Here is a 23,352-nt window from a genome sequence, read left to right as displayed (position 1 = left end):
AGATCCTGGCTTTGGACATGATAACCTCATTCATGCCTCTACCGGCAAAGAACCAAAAAACCTAGCAGGCTGTTTTTAAAATTATTTCAGGAGTTTGAAAGTGCTGAGGGCAGCTCCTTTGAGAAGTGGGTTATCCTGGACGGAGAGAGACAGACATTAACAAATGTTTGTAGGCACTCAAATATTTATGTAAAAGAGGGGACTCTAGTCATGAGAACTGGACAAGCTTGGGACTGCAGGGTTGCAGGCTGGTGGTAACCTGTAGAACCAGAGAGGTTCTTTCAATGTTAGCATAGTTTAAGCCTTGATATATATGCAAGTCTGTTCAAATGTTACTTATGAGGAGGGATTGGATGCCCTGGAAACTTTAGGCAGTAGGACCTGAAAGAATAAGCCCCAACTATTGTATGTGTGCAGACAGAAGACAATGGTTTCCTGTCATCTGATAGCTCCTGTCTGATGGTTAGTAGCCAGACTTCAGTTTTAAGTAGGGGAACCTGGCATAGTGTGTTGGTTCAGTGTACCCATCCTTGATGAGGGCTCTACCTCTTTGTAGTTCTTGCTTCACATGTTATTTAGGTTAGCAATAAGACATAGGGCATGCTTGGTGAAACCTGGGCTTTCATATTTTTTACATTTTAATAAGCAGCAATGACAGTGGGGTTTGAAATTGGTTATCAGTGGACTTTGAAACCTCAGTTTGCTACTTGTTAGCTGGGTGACCTTAGTTGGATTACTTAATTACTGTGGTTTTTAGTATGTCATTTGTAAAATTTGGATAAGATATGTAACATTTAGGGTTACTTGTATAAAACAAATGAAATAATGAAAAACCTGAGTTCAGGGTCTGAAACCTAGTGTGCAACCAGTAAACATTTTAGTATAAATAAGTATGACTGCAGCGTCTTGGTCACATGTGTTGAAGGAGTTAAATTTTCTCCTGAACGCTTTCCTAGCTATTGGCATCAACCTGTATAGCAAATAGAGGGCATGCGGGTGTAGAGTTCATGAGGAACCAGCAGATCTCTCAGTAACTTATTTCACAAATGCACTGATTTTTAGTAATAGAAAATTCCCTGCTCACAGCTGTGAAACTCAGATTCTGTTGTGTGTGGCATCATCCCCTTTTGCTGTTGTAAAATGCTCGCGTGATCAGAATGGGTAGCAACGAGTATCTCTGCAAGATCATCACTAACTCATGGACGTGGAGAGGTTGGCACCCTTTGGGAGGAAATGAAGGCCTTCTTTACCTCAATTAACCAGCAAATTCAGGCACAAACCACTGATAATCTGCCTGAATGACGAAGGTAATTGAAGTTGCATATACTCATACATGTCACAAGAAAACCGATGCTTCTTTGAGAACGAAATCTGAGGAGTACTTTAAAGATGATTCCGAGATGCATAGTTTCAGGCACAACACCAAAACTCAGTATCATAAGGGAGAGCTTGAGTGTGCAGAATTCATGGTAGCAGTGTTTTAAAACTTGTTAGTGTTCCAGAGTTTGGGAAAATCCCGCCCATCCCACTCCATTTAACACCTGTCTCCCAGAGCACAGTCCCTTGGCAGAGAGGCAGCTTCTGCAAGGCATTGGTGGGACTCAGCTCTCTGCTCAGTGGGGCTGCCTCAGGAGCAGGTGGGTTGTAGTTTTAACAAAAAGAAAACAAGTGCAACCAATGTGTCCATTTATTCTATTCTTGTTGGTAGTGATATGTGCAGCCATGGAAAATACCCTGGATACTTTTAATAGCATCTTACTGTTTTGCAAAATCAGGATGACAATATGGAAGGTTGTGAGTATCAAGAACAAAGAAAAACAAGTCTAGGTAACTTAGGTGCAAAAGGAAGTTATTTCAAGACTACTGGGTAACTCGTCAGGTCAAAGAAAGAACCTAAAACCATTCAGGGATGGTATCAAAGGCAGCTCCAAGGGTCCAGTAGCAGAAGTAATTGGTCAGTCTCCTTTGGACAGTCTTAGAAAAAGGCTAAGTTCCAGCTCCAATTGTGTGGTGTGTTATTGCTCCTGAGACTCACGTTCTGACAGAGGGAGTAGGACTGTCCTGAAAATCCAATGCAAACAGGAAGTATGGGACAAGTGACTGGCAGTAACCAAAGAGATTGATCAATTTTGCAAAGAAAAATCAGAGCACTGTTACCTAAGGAATGCTGGAAGTATTCTGGGCAGGCAGAGGCTGTCGCTACAAGTCACATCACACTGGCAGGTAATGATTTTACCTGGACTAAAGGTTTCCCAGTAAATCAGATGCTAATGATGACTGAAGTATTACAGCAGCTAATTAGCCCACCTAGAGCCCAACAATGGCAGACCGCTTTGGCATAGATAATCTTGCCAAAAGAGAAGAGGAAAGAACAAGGAAAAGGAGGAAGCAGGGTTGGGGGTGGATTAGGTCATAGGCACCATAACTCGATGAGTACTAGGTGACAATACCACTTCCCCCGCACATCTGCCCTGTGTAAAACACTCTTCTCAGCGCAATCTCATCACGCCCCGTGGTCACTGGAAGGGCAGGCACGCAGTGCCCATTCCCAGAAAGAAAATCTTTCTTCCAGACCAGCCCTGCCTAATAGGAATACAATGCCAGGCATGTGATTAATTTTACCTCTTACAGGGACATGAAAACTAAAAAGTAATGGGAGAAATTAATAATATTTAAATCAACAGACCCGAAACACTATCTCTCTCTCACACACACACATACACACACACACTATACACTACCTGTATGAACAACATGAAATTATAAATGAAATGTTCACACTAAATCCTTGAAATATGGCATTTTATACCTCTAGCATGCTAAGGACTCAATTGTGTGCCACTAAAGGTCAGATGTGATGTCCCCACTGCTGGTATCTCACTGTGTGACCTTTGGATCAAGGGTCATTTCACTCATAGTCTAATGAGATGGGGTCGTTCTGAAGTAGGGTAGGCTGTCAGTCCAGCACACATGGAGTCCTTATCAAAAGGGGAATGTGGACACAGAGACACGCCCACAGTGGGGGCCCTGGGAAGCCTGGAGTTAGGCTGCCATCAGTGAAGGGAGTACGAGAATTTAGGACACAGAAGTGCTGGTCCTTCCCCACCACCTCGGAAAGGAGCGTGGCCTGCTGCACACGGACCTCTGACTTCTGGCTTCCGGAACTGTGAGACAGGAATTTCTGTTGTCTCAGCCACTCAGGCCGTGGTACTTTGCAGGGAGAATCCTAGAAAACGAGCACTCCACACCTCTCAGTTTAGAAGGGCCACATTTCAACAGTCATGGCTGCTAGCTACCATATTTGCTGATGTCGGTCTAGAAGATTCTGATATTCTGGCTTTCCTCTGAGAACAGGTGGCTTTTCCCTTTCTACAGTTATAGTTGTATAAGACTGTGCTTTGGTTTTCTTTCATTTTATGGAAAAGTAAAGGCAAACACTTTTATCTGCATTGTGGGTTTACTGAGCTAAGATGCTGTGTTTACAGTTGAAATTTTTTCCACTTCCTGTTGTGAGGAGTCGGTGTTCTATGAAACATCAGCAATGGCTACTTGGAGATGAAAGAGAAGATCTTTTTCCAGATGAGGAAGACAAGGACAGGTGAGTTCACTGCCCAAGGGTCGGAGGACTACTTGCTTCCTCCGTGGTAAGGTGCCCTGCTTTGGACCCACTGGGTCTGATCAGATCAATTTACCCAAGTCCCCATTCCTTTGATTCCGATCTTAGTGTGTCACTAGATGCCCTGGGCCTCCCAGAAAGGACGGAGGTGGTCAAATAGTCGGCTGCCCTGCTCTGGGAGGGTGAAGAGGAAGCTGCTTCCAGGGACAACCTCAGTGCAACCTGAGCAGGGGCAGAGTTATCCATGTCTGGGAAGCCTGTGGTCTAGTGAAAAGGTGCTTGATGATGAGAATTTTTCAAGCTTCATTCTGTCAGCTACAGGAAAGTCATCTCTGGGATCCCAGGGAGCTTAGAGAGGGGCTGTTTCTCCTCACTGGACTCCAGCAGCTCTAGGAATAGCTCCCTTCCCTCTCACAGGCCAGTGGGGATCACTGGTAACCTTCACAGCAGTTTCTCCTCATTATGACAATGGTATCACAGAAAATTCAGAGAAAATAGGTCTGTGTCAGAAGCTTAAATAAGTAAAACTATTCTACACTCTTAAAAGTCAGGGCTTGGGAGAAAGTCCCTCAAAATTCAGATTTCTTACAATATTTTTTTCAAAACCCAAGAACCGATGTGCATTTTATTGTTTCTACAACACCACGCTAATACAATTTATTTTTATCCCTTGCCTCATGAGTTTGTGGGGGCAGCTTTTGTATTTTGGACATCCTCTTGGGTCACCAGTTGCTTCACATGAGCCCTTTTACACCAGTACCTGGATCCATCTGGTCCATGATGTATGGGGAGGGAAGGTGTAGGCCAGTGCTCACAATGGCTCCTGGACACAGGACAGGCAAAGGAGGGTTCTGGGAGTGCATGGAAGTGGCCAACTACCCTGACTCTCACTGTCTGCCTTTAGGGGCCCCAGGACAAGCATTATAACAGGTTAAATTTTCAGAATATAGTGTTTTGGTCCATTTTTTTTTTGTTAGCATTTTGTTTTTTTTTTCAACTTTTATTTAATAAATATAAATTTCCGAAGTACAACTATTGAATTATAGTGGCTTTTCCCCACATAACCACCCTCTTACCTGCAACCATCCCATTTCCCATTCCCTCTCCATCCCATTTTTCATCACGATTCATTTTCAATTATCTTTATATACAGAAGATCAACTTAGTAATATACTAAGTAAAGATTTCAACAGACTGCACCCACATAGACACACGAAGTATAGAGTACTGTTTGAGTAGTAATTTTACCATTAATTCACATAGTACAACACATTAAGGACAGAGGTCCTACATGGGGAGCAGGTGCACAGTGACTCCCATTGTTGATTTAAGAATTGACATTCTTATTTATGGCATCAGTAATCACTCAAGGCTCTTTTCATGAGCTGCCAAGGCTATGGAAGCCTCTTGAGTTCACAAATTCTGACCTTATTTAGACAAGGCCATAATCAAAGTGGAAGTTCTCTCCTCTCTTAAGAGAAAGGTACCTCCTTCTTTGATGGCCCATACTTTCCGCTGGGATCTAACTCACAGAGATCTTTCATTTAGGTCATTTTTTTTGCCACAGTGTCTTGGCTTTCCATGCCTACAAAACTCTCACAGGTGTTTTAGCCAGATCCAAATGCCTTAAGGGCTGATTCTGAGGCCAGAGTGCTGTTTAGGACATCAGCCATTCTATGAGTCTGCTGCATATCCTGCTTCCCTTGTAGGATCATTCTCTCCTTTTTCTTTCTATCTATTATTTGTAGACACTGGTCTTATTTATGTAATCCCTTTGACACTTAATCCTATTTTTTTAAACTTTTATTTAGTAAATATAAATTTCCAAAGTACAGTTTATGGATTACAATGGCTTCTTACTCCTCATGTAGGATTTCTGTCCTTAATGTGTTGTTCAATGTGAATTAATGCTGTAACTAGTACTCAAATAGTATTTTACACTTTATGTTCTGTGTGGGTGCAAACTGATGAAATCTTTACTTAGCATATACTAAATTGATCTTCTGTATATAAAGATAATTGAAAATGAATCTTGATGTGAATGGAATGGGAGAGGGAGCGGGAGATGGGAGGGTTGCGGGTGGGAGGGAAGTTATGAGGGGGAAGCCATTGGTCTATTTTTTAAAAAAAATATTTATCTATTTATTTGAAAGCAGAGTTACAGAGACAGAAAGGAAAGAGAGATATTCAGTTTGCTGATTCACTCCCCAAATGGCCACAATGGCCAGGGTTGGGCCAGGATGAAGCCAGGAGCCTAGAACTCCATCCAGATTTCCCACATGGGCACAGCGGCCCAAGAACTTGGGCCATCTTCTGCTGCTTTCCCAGACACATTAGAAGGGAACTGCGCTCAAAGAGGAGCAGCTGGCGCTTGAACCCGTGCCCACGTGGGATGCACAGCAACTTTGGTCCCAGTGCTTTGGCCTCTTAACTGTTCCAATATTGCAGGAATCACATCTAAGGAACTCTGTGGGTTTGGTAGAAGGGTCTTCCTCACTCTGAGACTCAAGAAAGAGTTTTGGCAGGACGAAATGTGTGTTTTCAGCCCAGTCTGCTGTGAGTAGACACAGTTACACGAACTCCAGGACACTGAATCTAGCCAGTACATACTGGGTCCCCTATACCTGGCAACACACATTTAGACATTTCCAACCCAGTCTTCACCAACAGATATCCAGGCTTAGGTTTCCTGTCTTCCAGAGGGTAATTTACAGAACCTGGATGGGCTTTGGAAAGCGGAGTGGCTTGCCCAGGTGGTGTGTGTGGGGACCACAGACAGGAGCAGCCTACATGTCTGCCCCCGTGAGTTAGTGTTTCTACAGCCCAGCAACATTTGTTTGGGGCCGAGCGCTCCTTGTTCCACTGAGAGACAGACCCTTCCTCCCCTTCCTCCAAGAATCAATAAGCAGTTCTGTGTATTTTTACACTACCAAGAAGCGGCACCCGTGTCTCTCACTAGTTTTTGACAAATTCATTTGTTGACCTCCTCCCAAAATTCATCATTATGTGTTGTACTGATGACCACAATAGAGAAGCGAAGCGACAGAGTTGTACAGCTTGCTGAGGATATGAATAATGACGTATCTGTCTTTGTTCTTTACCTAAAAAATAAAATTTACTTTCTACAAACAGAAAAGATGACGGGGTGTATGCAGAGGCAATTATAAGAATTCAGATCTCCATTTGCCTAGGGAAATCAGCCTGTTCCAAAGAGGATAAAAAACTGCTTTCTCATAGTTCTTTTCTCCTGTTGATCATCCTTTGATTGTTGACAGTAAGGTTTGCCAATTTATTTTTCTCGGAAACTTTGTGCTCATGTCAGGATTCTCTCAACACAGTTCCCGCAGATGTATTGATTACCCTTTGCCACAATAAAAGAACAGCCAGGTCCACCCTCTGTGAGGACACTCTAGCTCTAGAATAATCAAACGCTATACTGTCTACACAGCATGTGGCTCTGGGCATATCACACCCTGTTCAGGAGCCAGCTAGCCAGCTACACGGTGAGAGCGATGCCCTCCACCACACTGGATGGTGGGCATGGGCACAGTGAGACACATTTGTGAATACCCCTGACAAAGTGCACGGCTTCTCAAAGCACTCAGTAGGTGTTCTCCCTCCTCTCTCCCCCAGCACAGGATAACAAAGAAATTCTTGCCATTTGTTGAGCATGCAATGTACACCAGGCATCTAACCCGCAGTTTTCTCTTTAATCCTAAGATCTGGGTATTGCAAACTCATTTTGCAGACAAGAAAAGTGAGAGATCTTAGGGATGGGACTCCAGTCTCTTAACTATTACTGGCAAAGTCAGAAGTCGAAGCTGCACGTGTCTAACGTCACAACAGCTTAGCTCATGCACCCATTGGACCCCTCCTCGTGGGGAGCCATCTTTTCTGGAGCACTGCAAACAAACCAGTGGTGTGTGTGTGTGTGTGTGTGTGTGTTCTACCGCTTGAGACTAAAGTATACTCACAGACACCGTCCATTTCACCTGTCTGTATCCTCCAAAGCAAGCAGAAACCAAGCATGGGTCCCCTGTCTTCGGCCATATGGAAGACTCCCTCTCAGAGGCGAGGACTCACAGTGTTGGATCCCGGGAATTTTCTGTCCAGCAGAGGCACCTGACCTCTCAGCTCCTTGCTGTAAAACTCAGAAACTCACTGCAGGGCCAACACTGCCTCTGGAGCAGCCATGACCTCTACGGCAACTGGGGCAGGCAGTGTGGTAGCCCTGGGGGTCGGTCCTTCTTCCCGTCCTCAACTCAGGCTGTCTGGTAGTCACCCCTCTCCCTGCAATCTTAGCTCACTTGGATTGTTTTACTACTATATGGGCGCCTCTCCTGCCACAACAATGATTTATAAACCTTGTCTTTGAACCAAGCCCTAGCCCAGAAGCTGTGGATTCAGTAATGGCAAAAACAGGATATATAAGGAGTGCTAAGCATTCTCACCAGCACAAGGGACATTAAAAAAAAATTTAACCAAGCATTTGCAGGCAATCAATGTGCAGTTAAGATAGGAGCAGAGTGCTGTGGTAGCCCAAGACAAGGGCCTGGGCCAAAGGCGTTGATGGGGATGTCAGTTTCATATTGCTGCGATAGCCAATGACAGTACATGTGGTGGCTTAAGACAAACATCTTACAGTTCTAAGGGCAGAGGGGGAAATGAGTCTTAAGGGACTAAAAATAAAGGTGTTTCCAGGGCTCTGTTCTTTCTGGAGGCTCTAAGGGAGAACCCATCTCCCTGTCTTTCCCAGCTTTCAAGCGCTCCCTGCACTTGTGCGAGTCCTTGACTCATGCCTCTGAGCCCCCAGTCACAAACTCCCACCTCTGCTTCCAACAACACATTGGCATCCCTGATTCTCCTGTCTTGATCTCTCCCTGATAAGGACCCCTGCAATTACACTGTATTAGCAGAAATAATTCAGGGTAATCTTCCCATCACAAGGTCCTTAACCACTCATGCCAACCATGGGCTTGGGGGATTAGGATCTACATGGCTCTGGGGAAGACATATGCCCTACCAAATAGGGTAAAAGAAGAACTGAGAAAAAGCCATCAGGAGGAGATAATATTCAGGAGAGCAGGAGGTACGCACAGGTAGTGGGAAGCCAGGACACTCCTCCCATGAAATAGACTGTCTTAGGGAAATTTCCCAAGGCAGGAAGGGATTTGGCAGGCCGAACTTCAAAGGGCCCTGGGTAGGTAGGGAAGAGGGAGACTCAGCAACATGTGGAATATGTGACTGTGTTCAAGAGGACTTCAGGGGGGAGGATTCAGAGGGATCCACATCTGAGCATTGCAGATAGTGGGGGTTCTCTGGGTGAGTGGAGAGAGATGATCAGAATGGGTTCTGGGGTGGGAGGGCAATGCAATAAGATGGAAGAGATAGTGGAGTCCACTGAGATGGGTGACCTACATGATTGCATGGGGGGAGAGGTAAGGTGTTGGGTGAGCGCCTCGGCAAGTGGGAGAACCTGCCCCAAGAGGAAGATGTGAAGTAGTGGCAGAGGTGTGAGCAGACTCCGGGAAGTGAGCTTGGGGCCCAGCTTGAGTTACCCAAATGGCATCTGCTGTGAGCTGTTGGGTAGGTACGTGGATGTAAAAGCTCACTCCACGCTTCTCTTTGATCAGTTATTTCAGGGAGCAACATGTACCACAAGGGGAATACGATTTCAGTCCAGAGAGTGGCCCGAGCTCTGCTTTTCCACCAGCGTGCTCTGTGACTAGGTCAAGTCATATAAATCCTCAGAGCTTCGGTCTCCTCACCCTTAACATTGTTGTAACACTTCTTGCTCTGCTGGCAATACCAGATTGTTCTGCGGCTCATATATAAAATAAATACAAAAGTGCTTTGTAATGTTCAAATGCCTTAAACGTGTTATTTTTATTTTTTTAAAAGGACTAATTATATCAGAGGAGCCTTTTATTGTTATTTATTACAAGATGATTTTTTTTTTTGACAGGCAGAGTGGACAGTGAGATAGAGAGACAGAGAGAAAGGCCTTCCTTTTGCCGTTGGTTCACCCTCCAATGGCCGCCGCGGTAGCGCGCTGCAGCCGGCGCACCGCGCTGATCCGATGGCAGGAGCCAGGTGCTTCTCCTGGTCTCCCATGGGGTGCAGGGCCCAAGCACTTGGGCCATCCTCCACTGCACTCCCTGGCCACAGCAGAGAGCTGGCCTGGAAGAGGGGCAACCGGGACAGGATCGGTGCCCCGACTGGGACTAGAACCTGGTGTGCCGGTGCCGCAAGGCGGAGGACTAGCCTAGTGAGCCTGGCGCCGGCATTATTATTACAAGATGATATTAATCACATTAGTTTTTTTTGGCAGCTTCTCTCTACTAGGGCTAAATAAGTTTACCTCCTGTGTCTTCTTTGACATCTCCTGTTCTAATCCTTCGGTCATTTCTGTGGACAGAACTGCCCTGGACAAGACTGCTGGGGAGTGGAGGACGGGAGGTTTTTTGAAGAGGGGTGGGGAGAGGAAACTGGACATTACTTGGGAGAGAAGAGGCCAAGAGAACATTTCCCAGATGCCTACTTTCTGTGTGTGTCTTGCAATGAATCGCTTTGCCAGATGGGTACTCTTTTCCCATTTTTGCTGACGAGGAAGCCGACCATGGGGGGTATTCATTGATGCTGTCAAGGAACTCAACTGCGCAGCATCAGGACCTGGAGCGAGCGTTCTCTTACCTGCCCAGGAGCCTCCAGCAAATAGGAAGATGGGACTTTGGTGCCAGTTACCATCAGGAGGTGCTCATGGAACTGACACTTTCCTGGCTCAAAAACAGAAATCTGTTTGTCTGATACTCACTGTGCTTCTGACTTACTTCTGAGTTCCTCATTCCAGAGAAAATCTCCTTGAAAAATGGAAATTCTCTCTTTTTTGTTGCTGATTTTTTTTTTAATATTGTGAAGCTTCTAGTTGATAAGCAACATGTATTTCTTGAACTGAACAATCCCTCTCAGTGTCATTTCTATTTTATATGTGTATAAAATATTATATGTATTTTATTCTATTTTATATATAAAATATTATGTATATATAATAAAGACAGAAATGGCAATGGCTCCCTTTGGCAACATCACAGATGGAGAGAGATTCTACAGGAGCAATTAATGTTTTGTGCTCTGGCATCTAAGGGAGCATCCTCAAATCTGGCTTCCTACTCCACTGACAATTTTTGCTAGGGTTGGAACTTGCTTTTGGAAGGCATTTACTCAAATTCTCCATCTGCCCCTGCTTGAATTATGGGTGAGTGCAATGATGCCCAAGCTCTCCAGCCTGCCCCAGTATATGGGTCAATGTTTCCCATTTTCTCTCTTTCCTTGGGAAAATGATTCAATGCCAGGAATTTCAAAAGCTGTGGTAGACACATGCATGGTCATCTGTAGTTGTGAAGTTTTGGGTATGTGCCCCTTTATTACAGTTAGGGTTCCTGCTTGTCCACTTCAAGCCTCAGTAATGTCTTGCGATCTTGCCATGTTTCTGGATGGGACACTTCCCTGTGTAGATGAAGATAAGACATGGGCCCTCACTTTCCATGCGGGAAGAAGTTGTCACTACAGCACTTGTAGCTTCGCAAGGCACAGCAAAATGATTCATCTTTGCATGATTTATCCCCAAAGCTCACTATAAAAAATGCTCCTGATAATTTAAGTTCATATTAAATTTCTGCCATTCAGAGAAAGGACAATTTGGGCAAATAAGCGCTCATTAAAATTTATTTACAGGGAATATTTTCCATTAGGGTGTTCCATTATTCAAGAAGAAAATAGAAGCCTATGCAGTAATACATAATGCTCCTACCAACATGGCATTTCAGATAAATCACATTTGGATAAAGATGAACGTGTTTGGGTTTGGGAGACCAGTTGAGTCTAACAGGTACTATAGTTGCATAATTATAAGCCAGAATGAAAGGAATTGCTAAAAAGAAGGAAGAGCTCAAAGAAATCCGCCAACAAGCCCAGAGAAAGGATGCTGGGCTGGTCCAACTTTCACTCATTTTGGAACTGAGGTTTTGGGGGCTCCAGATCCATGGCGCAGGCCCTTGTGCACTTATGAGACTGAGAGGTCCTAGGGGAGAGGAACTGGGGAGGGGGTGAAGATGGAAAAGGGGCACCTGAAGAATGTGGACACTGCCTCAAGCCCCTGCGATGTGTTCTTTCTGGAGGGAATAAAGCCTGACTTGGGCTGCATATGGGACGTGGGCTTCCTTTTTGCAGCCCTGGAATTTAAGTAACCACATACCCCTCTGAGGTTGCATTTCCACCTACAATTGTTGCTTGAGAACTTTCTTTCACACCATCCCACAGTGACTTCTCAAGACTTCTCCATCAATCTCCATTCCCTGGACACCCTGGGTGATTTTAGGTTTCTTTCCCTTTCCCTCCGGGTCTCCTCAGTGAAGCCCCATTCTGTCTGTACAATGTCCCCACCTGCGTTTTGCTCTGCAAACAGCGATCATGGTTGCTCTCTTCTGTCTTTCCGTCATTCCCGCAGCTCTTGGAATCCAAGATGTTTCGCAAACCCTCACTTTACCTACTAGGAGACACGTGCACATAGCTACCCTGCCTCTTTATTTTGACTCCAACTCCCATCTGACTCCCCAGGCCACACGGTTGCTTCCCATGGATCTTGAAGGAAGAATGAACACAGCACATCCAGGGAGCATCGCATTCTCACCTAGAGGTTCAGAGCCTAGGTCACGGAAGCCCAACAACTGCCGTAAGTCTCAACTTCACTATCCATAAAATGGGCATTAAGGAGTAGATACAGAAAAACCTTGCAGGTCAAATGAGGTGATGTATAGGAAAATGCAAGTCCGTGACCGATTCCAGCAAGTATTATTTAAGCAACATTCTCATATGTGCTTTATGCTGTGCTATGTTTCCAGGTACTGCTCCTCATTATGCACAGTCTGCTATCCGGAACAACTTTGGTAGTCAAAATTAACAGAGTGATACTACCAGAAAACCAACTATTTGCTTCACTCTATGCATTGCATAAAATATTTAACTTCCTTACTCAACTGTGTACACGATGAACATTCATTTACATTTCTAAGTGGGTTGTCTGCCATGGTTTACAACGTTTGAATGACAAGTCACATTCTTACCTTATACAACAAAATCCTTAGTGGAACCCTTGATGGATTTCATCCTTAAGTTATTTAGCATCCATTAGAAGCAAGCCTCAAACATCCTATCCACCGAGTGCTATCCAGTGCGCTTAAGATATGAAGTATGTGCTTACCCAACTGAAGTGGAGAGTTGCCAATAAAGTGAAACTTGGCATAGTTCCCTTGCGTTATTCTCCAAGTTAACTACCTGCTAGCTAACTTGAACTTGAACTGTAAGACCTGTCAGATAAAGTGGACTTTAGTTCTAGATGGACTACAAGTTCCATCTTTTTAAACTACCATTTACTGTGCTCATTTGAACATCTCTTTGGGAACTGGTATTGTCACCTTTGCTTCCTCAGGAAAAGAAAATTTGTACCACAATTTAGATAGAAAATTTTAAGAAATATCACAACAAACAGATGGGAGGGAATGGCCATACTTATTTTATCCTGAGATATTTCTGAAGCTCTCGGTCCCGTGTTTCAAAGTTGACTGATGGGGTTCTTACGCTGAGAGTAACTACTCCTTGTGTCTATTACTCCTTGTTACAAGTTGCCATCCTGCTAAGAACCTGGCTTTGCAGTCCCACGCTCTTTCACTGGTGTCAGGCAAGACCTACCCTGTAGGATAGAAGTCAGTGGCACACTTTCTGTTACAAATGCCATACAGCATCTTTGGATGCCTATATATTCAGGTTTAGGTAGTCATAAGGGTTTGGTTTTCATTTTATAACCCTTATTTTAGCACCCAGAATGAATGGTATTCTCACATGAGATGCCCATTAAAGTTGTGTTAATTATTTTATTCTTGGAAAGATGCTGTTTTAAATTCAACTGCACAACTTGACATTCATCCTGGTTAACGTTCAACTTAGTTCATCTCATTGTGCATGCAGTCAGAAAGGGAAATTAACAGAGCAGGTGAGTGCATGTTCTTGTTTATAATAAACTTTTATTCTCTTAAATGCTGAGTTCTTCTAAGAATAGATTTTCCTTTTTATGACACTCATAGAGCTGGCTGCATGGCTGGAAAGAAAATGTAGATATCCAAAAGAAATCTGGACACTGTTTTTACAGAGAAAGCATAACTGGTGAAACTTCACAGTGGTCAAGTAGAATAGTGTTATCTTGCCCAACCTCACCAAGCAAGCATGCTTTCAATGGGCTTAAAGAGAGAAAACTTAATTGGGTATAGAGGCCTGAAATAAAGAACAGTATCTCCTCTCAAAAATGACTGTTACCTTTTTAAAAAGTTTAAGTATTTTATGTACACCCAAACTAGAATCTATTATAATTTTCACTTTCCTGGATATAGTGGAAGTATACTGATCAATAACATTTTTAAAATCTCTTTGCTTATCTTGTTTCAAATAGAATTGCTTTGTCTAACATTTTTCCCTTTTAAAAATCATTTATAATTTGTAACGGACACATGAAAATTATACACAACTGTGGGCACCATGTGATATTTTGGTAGATACATACACCGTGTAGTATCCAACTGGGGAAACCTATCTTTCTCCTCAAATATTTAGCATTTGTTTATGGTGAAAACATCTAAAAGTCTTCTAGTTTTATTTAGAGAAATATGTTGTGCATCATGCTATCATTATCTATTTTTAAAAATATACCAACTACCAGATCATTCAGTTGAAGCGCCGTGAAGTCACAGTCATATGGGTAAAGACATACATGTTAGAACAAAACTGAATAGGTCCAAATTAACATTGTCTAAAAGTGGACCTCACCAGGAGCAAAGTGATCTGTTGGAACTTTTAAAAAATATATATGTAGTTATTTACTTTCCTTTATTTGAAAAGCAGAGGGAGAAACTGAGGGGAGGGAGAGGGAGAGGGAGAGGGAGAGAGGGAGAAGGGGAGAGAGAGGGAGAGAGGAAGGGGGGAGAGGGGGAGAGGGGGACAGAGGGAGAGGGGGAGAGGGGGAGAGGGAGAGAGGAAGGGGGGAGAGGGGGAGAGGGGGACAGAGGGAGAGGGGGAGAGGGAGAGAGGGAGAGAGGGGGAGAGGGAGAGAGGGGGAGAGGGAGAGAGGGAGAGAGGGAGAGAGGGAGAGAGGGAGAGATCTTAGATCTGTTGGTTCACTCTGTAAATGCCTGCAATGGCTGGGACTGAGTCAGACTGAGGTCAGGGGTGTAGAATTCAGTATGGTTCTCCCATGGGTGTGGCAGGGACCCACACACTCAGGACATCACTACTGCTTCCCGTTCACACAAGCAGCAAGATTGAAAGCAAAGGCAGGACTCAAACCCAGGCACTCTGATAGGGTATACAGATGTCAAGGAGCATCTTAACCACCGACCGAAATGCTTGCCTTAGTACTTATTTTTCTTCTGCTATTTGAGAGGCTGAGAAGCAGAAAGAGAGTGAAAGTAAGAGATCTTGTGCTGGGGTGGGGGGGGGTGGGAGAGAGGGAGAGAGAGAGAGAGAGAGAGATCCCTCATACATTGGTTTATTCTCAAATGCCTGCAATGGCTGGGGCTGACATGGCCCCCAGACTAGGGCAGGAAATGCAGGTCTCCCCGTAGGGTCGTAGGAACTCAATGACTTGAGCCATCACTGGTGCTTCCTAGGTTAGCACTGGCAGGAAGCTGCAGGTAGGAGCCAGGACCAGGAGTCAAAGCCAGACACTTCAGTGTGGAACAGAGGCATCCTAATGGCCAGGCTAAACTTCTGCCTCACATCTGGAAGTATTTTAATTGTGACCCAGGACAAAAACCATCACTTTTTAGCAGAAGATAACAAAGTTTCACCTACAATACTCAGCACATAACAGTCATGATTCAAGACACAAAGCAGGAAAAATTGTCCAATAATAGATAAAACAGTCAATAAAAAGAGGCCCCAAATGATCCAGAGTTGGTAGGAAAAGGGTTTCATAGAACTTGATAATATGGGGATTAAAAGAAAAAAAATCTAAAATGGAATATTTCACTGAAGAATTGTGATCTCTAAAAAGAATCAAGTGAATGTTCTAAAATATAACAAAATAGAGTATTTGAAATAAGGAGTCATGGAATGGGTACTGCATTATGGGTATAACAGAAGAGAAGATTAATAATCCTGAAGAGGTGCCAGCGCTGTGGCGCAGGGGGTTAATGCCCTGGCCTGAAGTGCCGGCATCCCATGTGGGCGTCAGTTCTAGTCCTGGCTGCTCCTCTTCTGATCCAGCTCTCTGCTATAGCCTGGGAAAGCAGTAGAAGATGGCCCAAGCCCTTGGGCCCCTGCACCTGCATGGGAGACCAGAAGAAGCTCCTGGCTCCTGGCTTCGGATTTCTGGCCGTTGCAGCCAACTGGAGAGTGAACCATTGGATGGAAGACCTTTCTCTCTCTCTCTGCCTCTCTTCTCTACGTGTAACTCTGACTCTCAAGTAAAAAAAGTAAATAAAATCTCTTAAAAAAAAAAGAATCCTGAAGAAAATTTTGAGTACAGGTCTTTGCACTTGAAGCATGAAGAACAGACCAAGCCACAGAATGAGCAGGAAAATGTGGCTCATTGTCCACAGTTACAATGTACAGAGTCTTCAAAAATTAATGGAAAACATGAATTATGGAAAGCTTGCATGGATTTCAAAAACTTTTGTACCAAAACAAACTTTCAATTTAGGGTTTTTTTTTTTTTGAAGACTTTTTAAAGTACCCTCATGTTTGTAATTCGAAAACTAGGGAAATCGGAAAAAATATATATAAAAGAATGATGCTTGAAGAACTAAGAGCCAAATCTGATGACAGTTGGCACTGCTAAAAGCAGGAACCTCAATTATCACCAAGGCAACCAACTGCAACAGATACCACACCCAGGTAAACTATATAAGAAACATTCAACTCAGGTTAGAGATAACTGTAGTTTTAACAGATGCAAAGGAATAATTTTTTTAAAAATTTATTTATTCATTTGAAAGGCAGAATGAACCAGAGAGGAGAGAGAGACAGACAGACAGAGATCCTCCATCTGCTGGTTCACTTCCCTAAACAGCCAGGGCTGGGTCAAGTCAAAGCCAAGAGCTCAAACCAGGCCTCCCACATGGGTGGCGGGAACCCAAGTACTGGAGCCAGCACTGGCTGCCTTCCAGGGTGCACATTAGCAGGAAGGTAGATTGGAAGCAGAGCAGCCAGGACTTGAACCTGGCCCTCTGATATTGGATGTAGGCATCCCAAGTGATGGTTGAACCTACTGCACCATAACACCTATTTAAACTGCCCAAGAGAAAAAGCAATATTCCTTTCAAGGCAGCAAAAATAAGAAGCAAAGTCTAAGTTCCTTACAAATGTGGAAACATTAGAATATTTAAAGGGCCACAAGGAAGGAAAATCCTACAAACAGAATGGTATTTCAGAAAAAAATTTTTAAAAATCAAATAGCAACATTTTCAGTCACAGAAAATGAGAATTTATTACCAGATTTGCTGGATCTATGAAAACTATTAGAACAAGCTCCTCAGGCTAAAGAAAAGAACCCCAGATTTTACCAGCTTTTTCTACAGGCTTTGAAGAAGGAATAAGGAAATGTAGAACAACAAATACACAACATTGTGAGGTTTATAACAAAAGTAAGAGTAAAATTTATGATAAAAATAACAATGGTGACAAAAAGCCATGCAGAAAAACAGAAATAAATGTCTGAGAGCTTCAAGCAATATTTAGGATATGGTAGAAGTAAGAATTTAAGATCTGCTTTAATACATGAAGTGTTAAATGTATTGCAATGTCAAGGGTAACCACACACATGAATCAAAGTCACAGGGAAAACATAGTCATAAAATTAAGTGAAAAGTACAAAGGAACACACAATGAGGTCAAAAGACAGGAGGATAGAGGAAGTCAAAGGAACAAAGAGGAGGTTCCCTACGCGCTCTGTTCTCATGAGATTCTTAGTGGTATTCTTACTACAATATCACATACCAACTATTTCAGAGTGTGCCAGAACTATTTGATGCTGCATTCAGATTTTCTTTTTAAAACCATTTTTTAAAACTTGTGATTCAGTTTGGGTAATTTATTTTCAATTTTGCTAACTAGTTCTTAACTGTGTTCAGTCCTCCGATGAGCTCATCAAAGACTCTTTATCTCTGGCTACTTTCCCTATAGCATAGGCATTCAATTCTTTCATATGGTTTTCTTCTCTCTGGCGAAATTGTTAATCTGTTCTTGCCTATTTTCTACCTTTTCCACTATGAATTTTAATCAAGTGTGTGTGTGTGTGTGTGTGTTTGGATGGTTTATTTTTAGGAGCAAAGGACTACGTCTCCAAATTAAGTTTCTAAAACTATGTTTATTGTTTGATTTGTCAAATTTTATACTTTTTCAGATTAAGTTTGGGAGCCCTCTAAGTTCTCTAGGGAACTTCATTATCTGCGGTGCATGTACAACAGAAGGAATCTTCCAAAGACCCTAACAGACACATTTGCATTCATTATAAACTGCCCTAAACCACAATTCAACACTGGCTGAACCATGACAACTTATCTTCCTGGGGAAGTGCACTTATTGTAAGGTTTGCCTGGAGGTCTGAACTTGGAATAATTACTCAAAAAAAGGAGGGGGGAGTATTTACCAAGAGGAGGAAGGCTCTGTTCTGCCGCACTGTGAGGAATCTCAGCTGCTTATGCAACAGCCACTGCCCTATTTTTCTTTGTAAAAGCATGAGTTTGCCCAGGCACACAATTTCCTTCTTGAGGTCAGGTTTTTAAGCCACTCTTAGTCATCCCATTCTTCCTACCAGGGCTGATCCAGGAACAGACATGGGGAAACCGATAATCATGGCGGTGTGTCTGTGTGTGTGTGTCTGTGTGTGTGTTTGGGTACCTGTGGGGCACAGCCTACTGGACAGTCTGCAAGTTACTTCTTTATTCTTTAAAGATACTGTGAAAATATCATCTCCTGTCTCACTGCATTTTGTTGGTTTTTATACACTGAGGTTGCACCTGCCGATCTATCTTCTTGCAGAGCAGCAAGAGAAAAAGAATTCAGCTCCTTGATGATGTTGTTCAGACACCAAGGTACAAATAACTAAACGATGTAAATCGCTAAATAATTAAATGACAATACAGATAACGTAAATTATAGGCCATAATCTAATAAGGTATTTAACAAGTTTCTTATTTCCTCAAATAGCAAAATGAAAACATATTCTTAGTGGAAAAACACACATTCAACACACAAATAGGTCTACTTCAACAGTAGGTCCCCTTATATCTTAATCCCAGTCTCCCTCTCCTGTAGTCTCACTGGTCTCCTTGTAGGTAATCACTGGTCATTCCTTCACCTTGTATTTATTTATTTATTTTTTTGACAGGCAGAGTGGATAGTGAGAGAGACAGAGAGAAAGGTCTTCCTTTTTGCCGTTGGTTCACCCTCCAATGGCCGCTGCGGCCAGTGCATCGTGCTGATCCGAAGCCAGGAGCCAGGTGCTTCTCCTGGTCTCCCTTGCGGGTGCAGGGCCCAAGGACTTGGGCCATCCTCCACTGCCTTCCCGGGCCATAGCAGAGAGCTGGCCTGGAAGAGGGGCAACCGGGATAGAATCCGGTGCCCCAACTGGGACTAGAACCCGGTGTGCCGGCGCCGCAAGGCGGAGGATTAGCCTGTTAAGCCATGGCGCCGGCCTCACCTTGTATTTAAGTTCTAACTTATATTGATATTCTGGTTTTGTTGTTGTTGTAGGTTTTTTGTTTTGTTTTTTGGCTTTTTGTTTTTACAGAATGAGACTGAAATATATGTCTTTGTATTCAAAGCGTTTTTTCTTTCGTTTTTAATGTCTGGCTGGTATTTCCAGGTAAAGACATAGAGTGCACATTTGAGTACCTGTATATGTGATTGAGTCAGACTCACTCCTGGAAGGGGATTTGCTGCATCTCTGGCTACACCTGATTAAACTGTGACTGATCCGCTGGAGGGCTCCCTAAATCAGCCTGACCAAGTGTGCAGTCAGCAGAAGTGTATGACAGAGAGGGGAGCATTTAGTGTAGTGGGAAGATTATGGAGAAAACTGTTTGATTCCCAACGCTGGATCCCAAGTCCAGCTTCCTGTCAATGCAGACTCTGCGAGGTAGCAGGTGATGGTGCAACTACTTGGGTTCCTGCCACTCCTGTGGGGGACCTGAACCAAATTCCTGGCTTCTGGCTCTGGTCCCAGTCAGGGGCTGCTGCAGGCATTAGAAGAGCAAATCAGTGGACTGGATCCTTCTCTTTCTCTCTGCTTCTTGAATAAATGAAAAATAAAGCTCAAAAGAGATTTTGTATTTTCTAGAAACTATTTTTGGAGGCAAGAACCAAGCTAGTAAGTAGTTTTGCGATAAGTATCAGCTTTTACATGTGTATACCCTTTGACACGGCAATTCTACTTTTGGAAATTAATCCTATAGATGTCTACAGATGGACAAAGATATAAGGATGGCAGATACAGCACTACTTACAGTCTTGAAGAATTGGATGCCACTAAATGTTTGGCAAAAGGGAAAATGAATTATGATACAGACAAACTTGGTGCTTGAGAAGAGTTATTTAATATGTCAAATAACCACTGAGTACAGCAAATGCATGTTCAAATATCATAAACCCTAAAATCTATGATCTTAGTTCTGGGAGCTTCTGAGTGTCTACAAACACATTGACCCCAGTGGTAAGGGGTTCAAAAGAAGCAATGGAAGATAAGATTTCAAAGTTACAGTCTCAAATGTTCTGTAATAATTTTCAAAAAAAAAAAAGCGGCAAAAATACATAAATCATTTGACTTCAGGACTTGAAAAATCAGTGTCAAAATGAGTCCATGTAAATAAGGATGAAAAAGCAACTCAGTTGAAGGCTGAAAACTATGAAAATTTAAATATCCACGAAAGCAGAACTATTTGATAAGATACAGGAAACTGTAGTAGAAACAGCCAGCTCCACACACTGTACATTTTCCTCCTCTCATTAGTAATCTAGTTTTCTCATTAGTAATACAATGCTGACTTTTTTAAATATGCAAAGCTACTCAAGCTGTGCTCTCTGCTCCCCTGGCCTCGAATTCTGGCTCCAGGACCAAGTTCAGGAACATGACACAAGCCAAGCACGGTCTAGAATCTCTGGGTAGAATAACAAAGCGGGAGGAATTACTGGAGAAGTGATCTGTTGATGTTTCTCTCTCTCTCTCTCTCTTTTTTTTTGACAGGCAGAGTTTGACAGAGACAGAGAGAAAGGTCTTCCTGTTCCTTTGGTTCACTCCCCAAATGGCTGCTACGGCCAGCACACCGCGCTGATCCGAAGCCAGGAGCCAGGTGCTTCCTCCTGGTCTCCCATGCGGGTGCAGGGCCCAAGCACTTGGGCCATCCTCCACTGCCTTCCTGGGCCACAGCAGAGAGCTGGACTGGAAGAGGAGCAACCGGGACTAGAACCAGCGTCCCAACAGGGACTAGAACCCGGAATGCTGGAGCCACAGGCCGAGGATTAGCTGCCCAACTTCTGCCCAGGAACCCAACCAGACAGTGTGAGCTCTAAGGGTCACTGTGGATGTGAAGGGCAGAAGGAGAGACCCGAGGCACAGGGGTCAGAGCATGAAGACTGAGCCGGGTCAGGAGACGCCAGGGGCTGACACACCGGTCTCAGAAGGCACTCCCAGGGATTCCTCTTATGTGAGGAACAAACTTCTCCATCTTATTCAAGACATCACCATCACTTAACTTTCTGTGATGCACTACATGGTCTATGTTGTATAAATCAAAACGCATTTATTTTTCTTTAAGAAGAACAATAGGCCAGCGCCCCGGCTCAATAGGCTAATCCTCCACCTGCGGCGCCGGCACACTGGGTTCTAGTCCCGGTTGGGGCGCTGGATTCTGTCCCGGTTGCTCCTCTTCCAGTCCAGCTCTCTGCTGTGGCCCAGGAAGGCAGTGGAGGATGGTCCAAGTCCTTGGGCCCTGCACCCCATGGGAGACCAGGAGAAGCACCTGGCTCCTGCCTTCGGATCAGCGTGGTGCGCCGGCCGCGGCACGCTGGCCATGGCGGCCACTGGAGGGTGAACCAACGGCAAAAGGCTGACCTTTCTGTCTGTCTCTCTCTCACTATCCACTCTGCCTGTCAAAAAGAAAAAGAGAAAAAAAAGAACAATAAAATGAAATAAAATAGGAAATCTGGCAAATGAGGGAGGAAGGGAGAGGGAGAGAGAGGGCAAAGATAAACAGTGTTAATCATGAAATATAATCTTCAACTGCAGAAAAGCTTAAAGATTTACATTAAAGCATTTTACATAAGCCAATATTAATAAATTTTGAAAAACCTTGGAGAAATAGATAACTAGTTGTCAAAACATAAAATACTCCATTTGACCCAAAATGAGGGAAAAGCTGAACAGACCAATAACCATAGCCAAATTTAGTGGCAGGCTCAGAAGGTTTTACTGCTGAATTTAATCTAAATTCAAACATCATGTAATTCTTATGTTATTTAAATACTTCTAGTCCACAGAAAAAGATGAAAGATCCTTAATTCATTGCAGAAAGGATCATGAAGACAGCACACAAGAGGAAATTAGATGAATTCCAATTACAAATAAAGGAGCAAATATTTCAAATAAACTATTAGATGGCTGGATACAGATACCCTTTCATAAAATTATATGATATTGGGGCAGTGCTGTGGAATAGCTGGTTAGGCTGTGGCCTGCAGCACTGGCACCCCGTATGGATGCCAGTTCATGTCCTGGCTGCTCCACTTCTGGTCCAGTTCCCTGGTAATGTGTCTGGGAAGGCAATGGAGGACTGGACCCTTGCATCCATGTGGGAAACCTGGAGGAGGCTCCTGGCTCCTGGCTTTGTCTTTGTCTTAGCCCCACGGCCATTTGAGGAGTGAACCAGCAGATGAAAGACCTCCCCTCTCTGTCTCTGTAACTGCTTTTCAAATAAATAAAATAAATCTGGGGGCCGGCACTGTGGCGCAGTGGGTTAAAGCAACAGCCTGCTGTGCTGGCATCCCATATAGGCTCCAGTTCGAGTCCTGGCTGCTTCATTTCCTATCCAGCTCTCTGTTATGGCCTGGGAAAGCAGTAGATGACCCAAGTCCTTGAGCCCCTGCACCCATGTGGGAGACCTGGAAGAAGCTCCTGGTTTCTGGCTTCAGATTGGCTCAGCACCAGCCGTTGCGACCATTTGGGGAGTGAACCAGCGGATAGAAGATCTCTTTCTCTCTCTGTTTCTCCCTCTCTCTGTAACTTTTCAATAAAATAAAATAAATCTTTAAAATAAAAAAAATAAATCTTAAAAAATTATACAATATGAAAAAATGGAATTAATTCCAGTAATGCAAAGACTTCACAAAGAGGAATATCAACATATTTTATCAAATCAGCAAGATAAAGGATATCAGTAGATGTTGAAAAGCTACAAAATCAAGTGTAGAGCTACCGTGAATAACTACAAAGAGAAATAGCAGAAGGAAGTTATGGAAACAAAGGCTAGGACTAAAAATAGCAAATAATAATTTTAAAAGGTAAAATGTTACGGTCATTCTCATTAAAAACTAAAGTCAGATTTAATCATTACTCTGTTTTGATCTTTGGAGCAGCAGCTAATGCAATTTGAACAAAAAATGAAACATTTCCAATAAACATTGGAGAAGAGACA

The sequence above is a fragment of the Lepus europaeus genome, chromosome 19 (assembly GCF_033115175.1).
Source record: "Lepus europaeus isolate LE1 chromosome 19, mLepTim1.pri, whole genome shotgun sequence".
NCBI classification, from domain to species: Eukaryota; Metazoa; Chordata; class Mammalia; order Lagomorpha; family Leporidae; genus Lepus; species Lepus europaeus.
The sequence above is the reverse complement of the archived record's forward strand: the minus strand, read 5'-3'. Positions refer to the sequence as shown.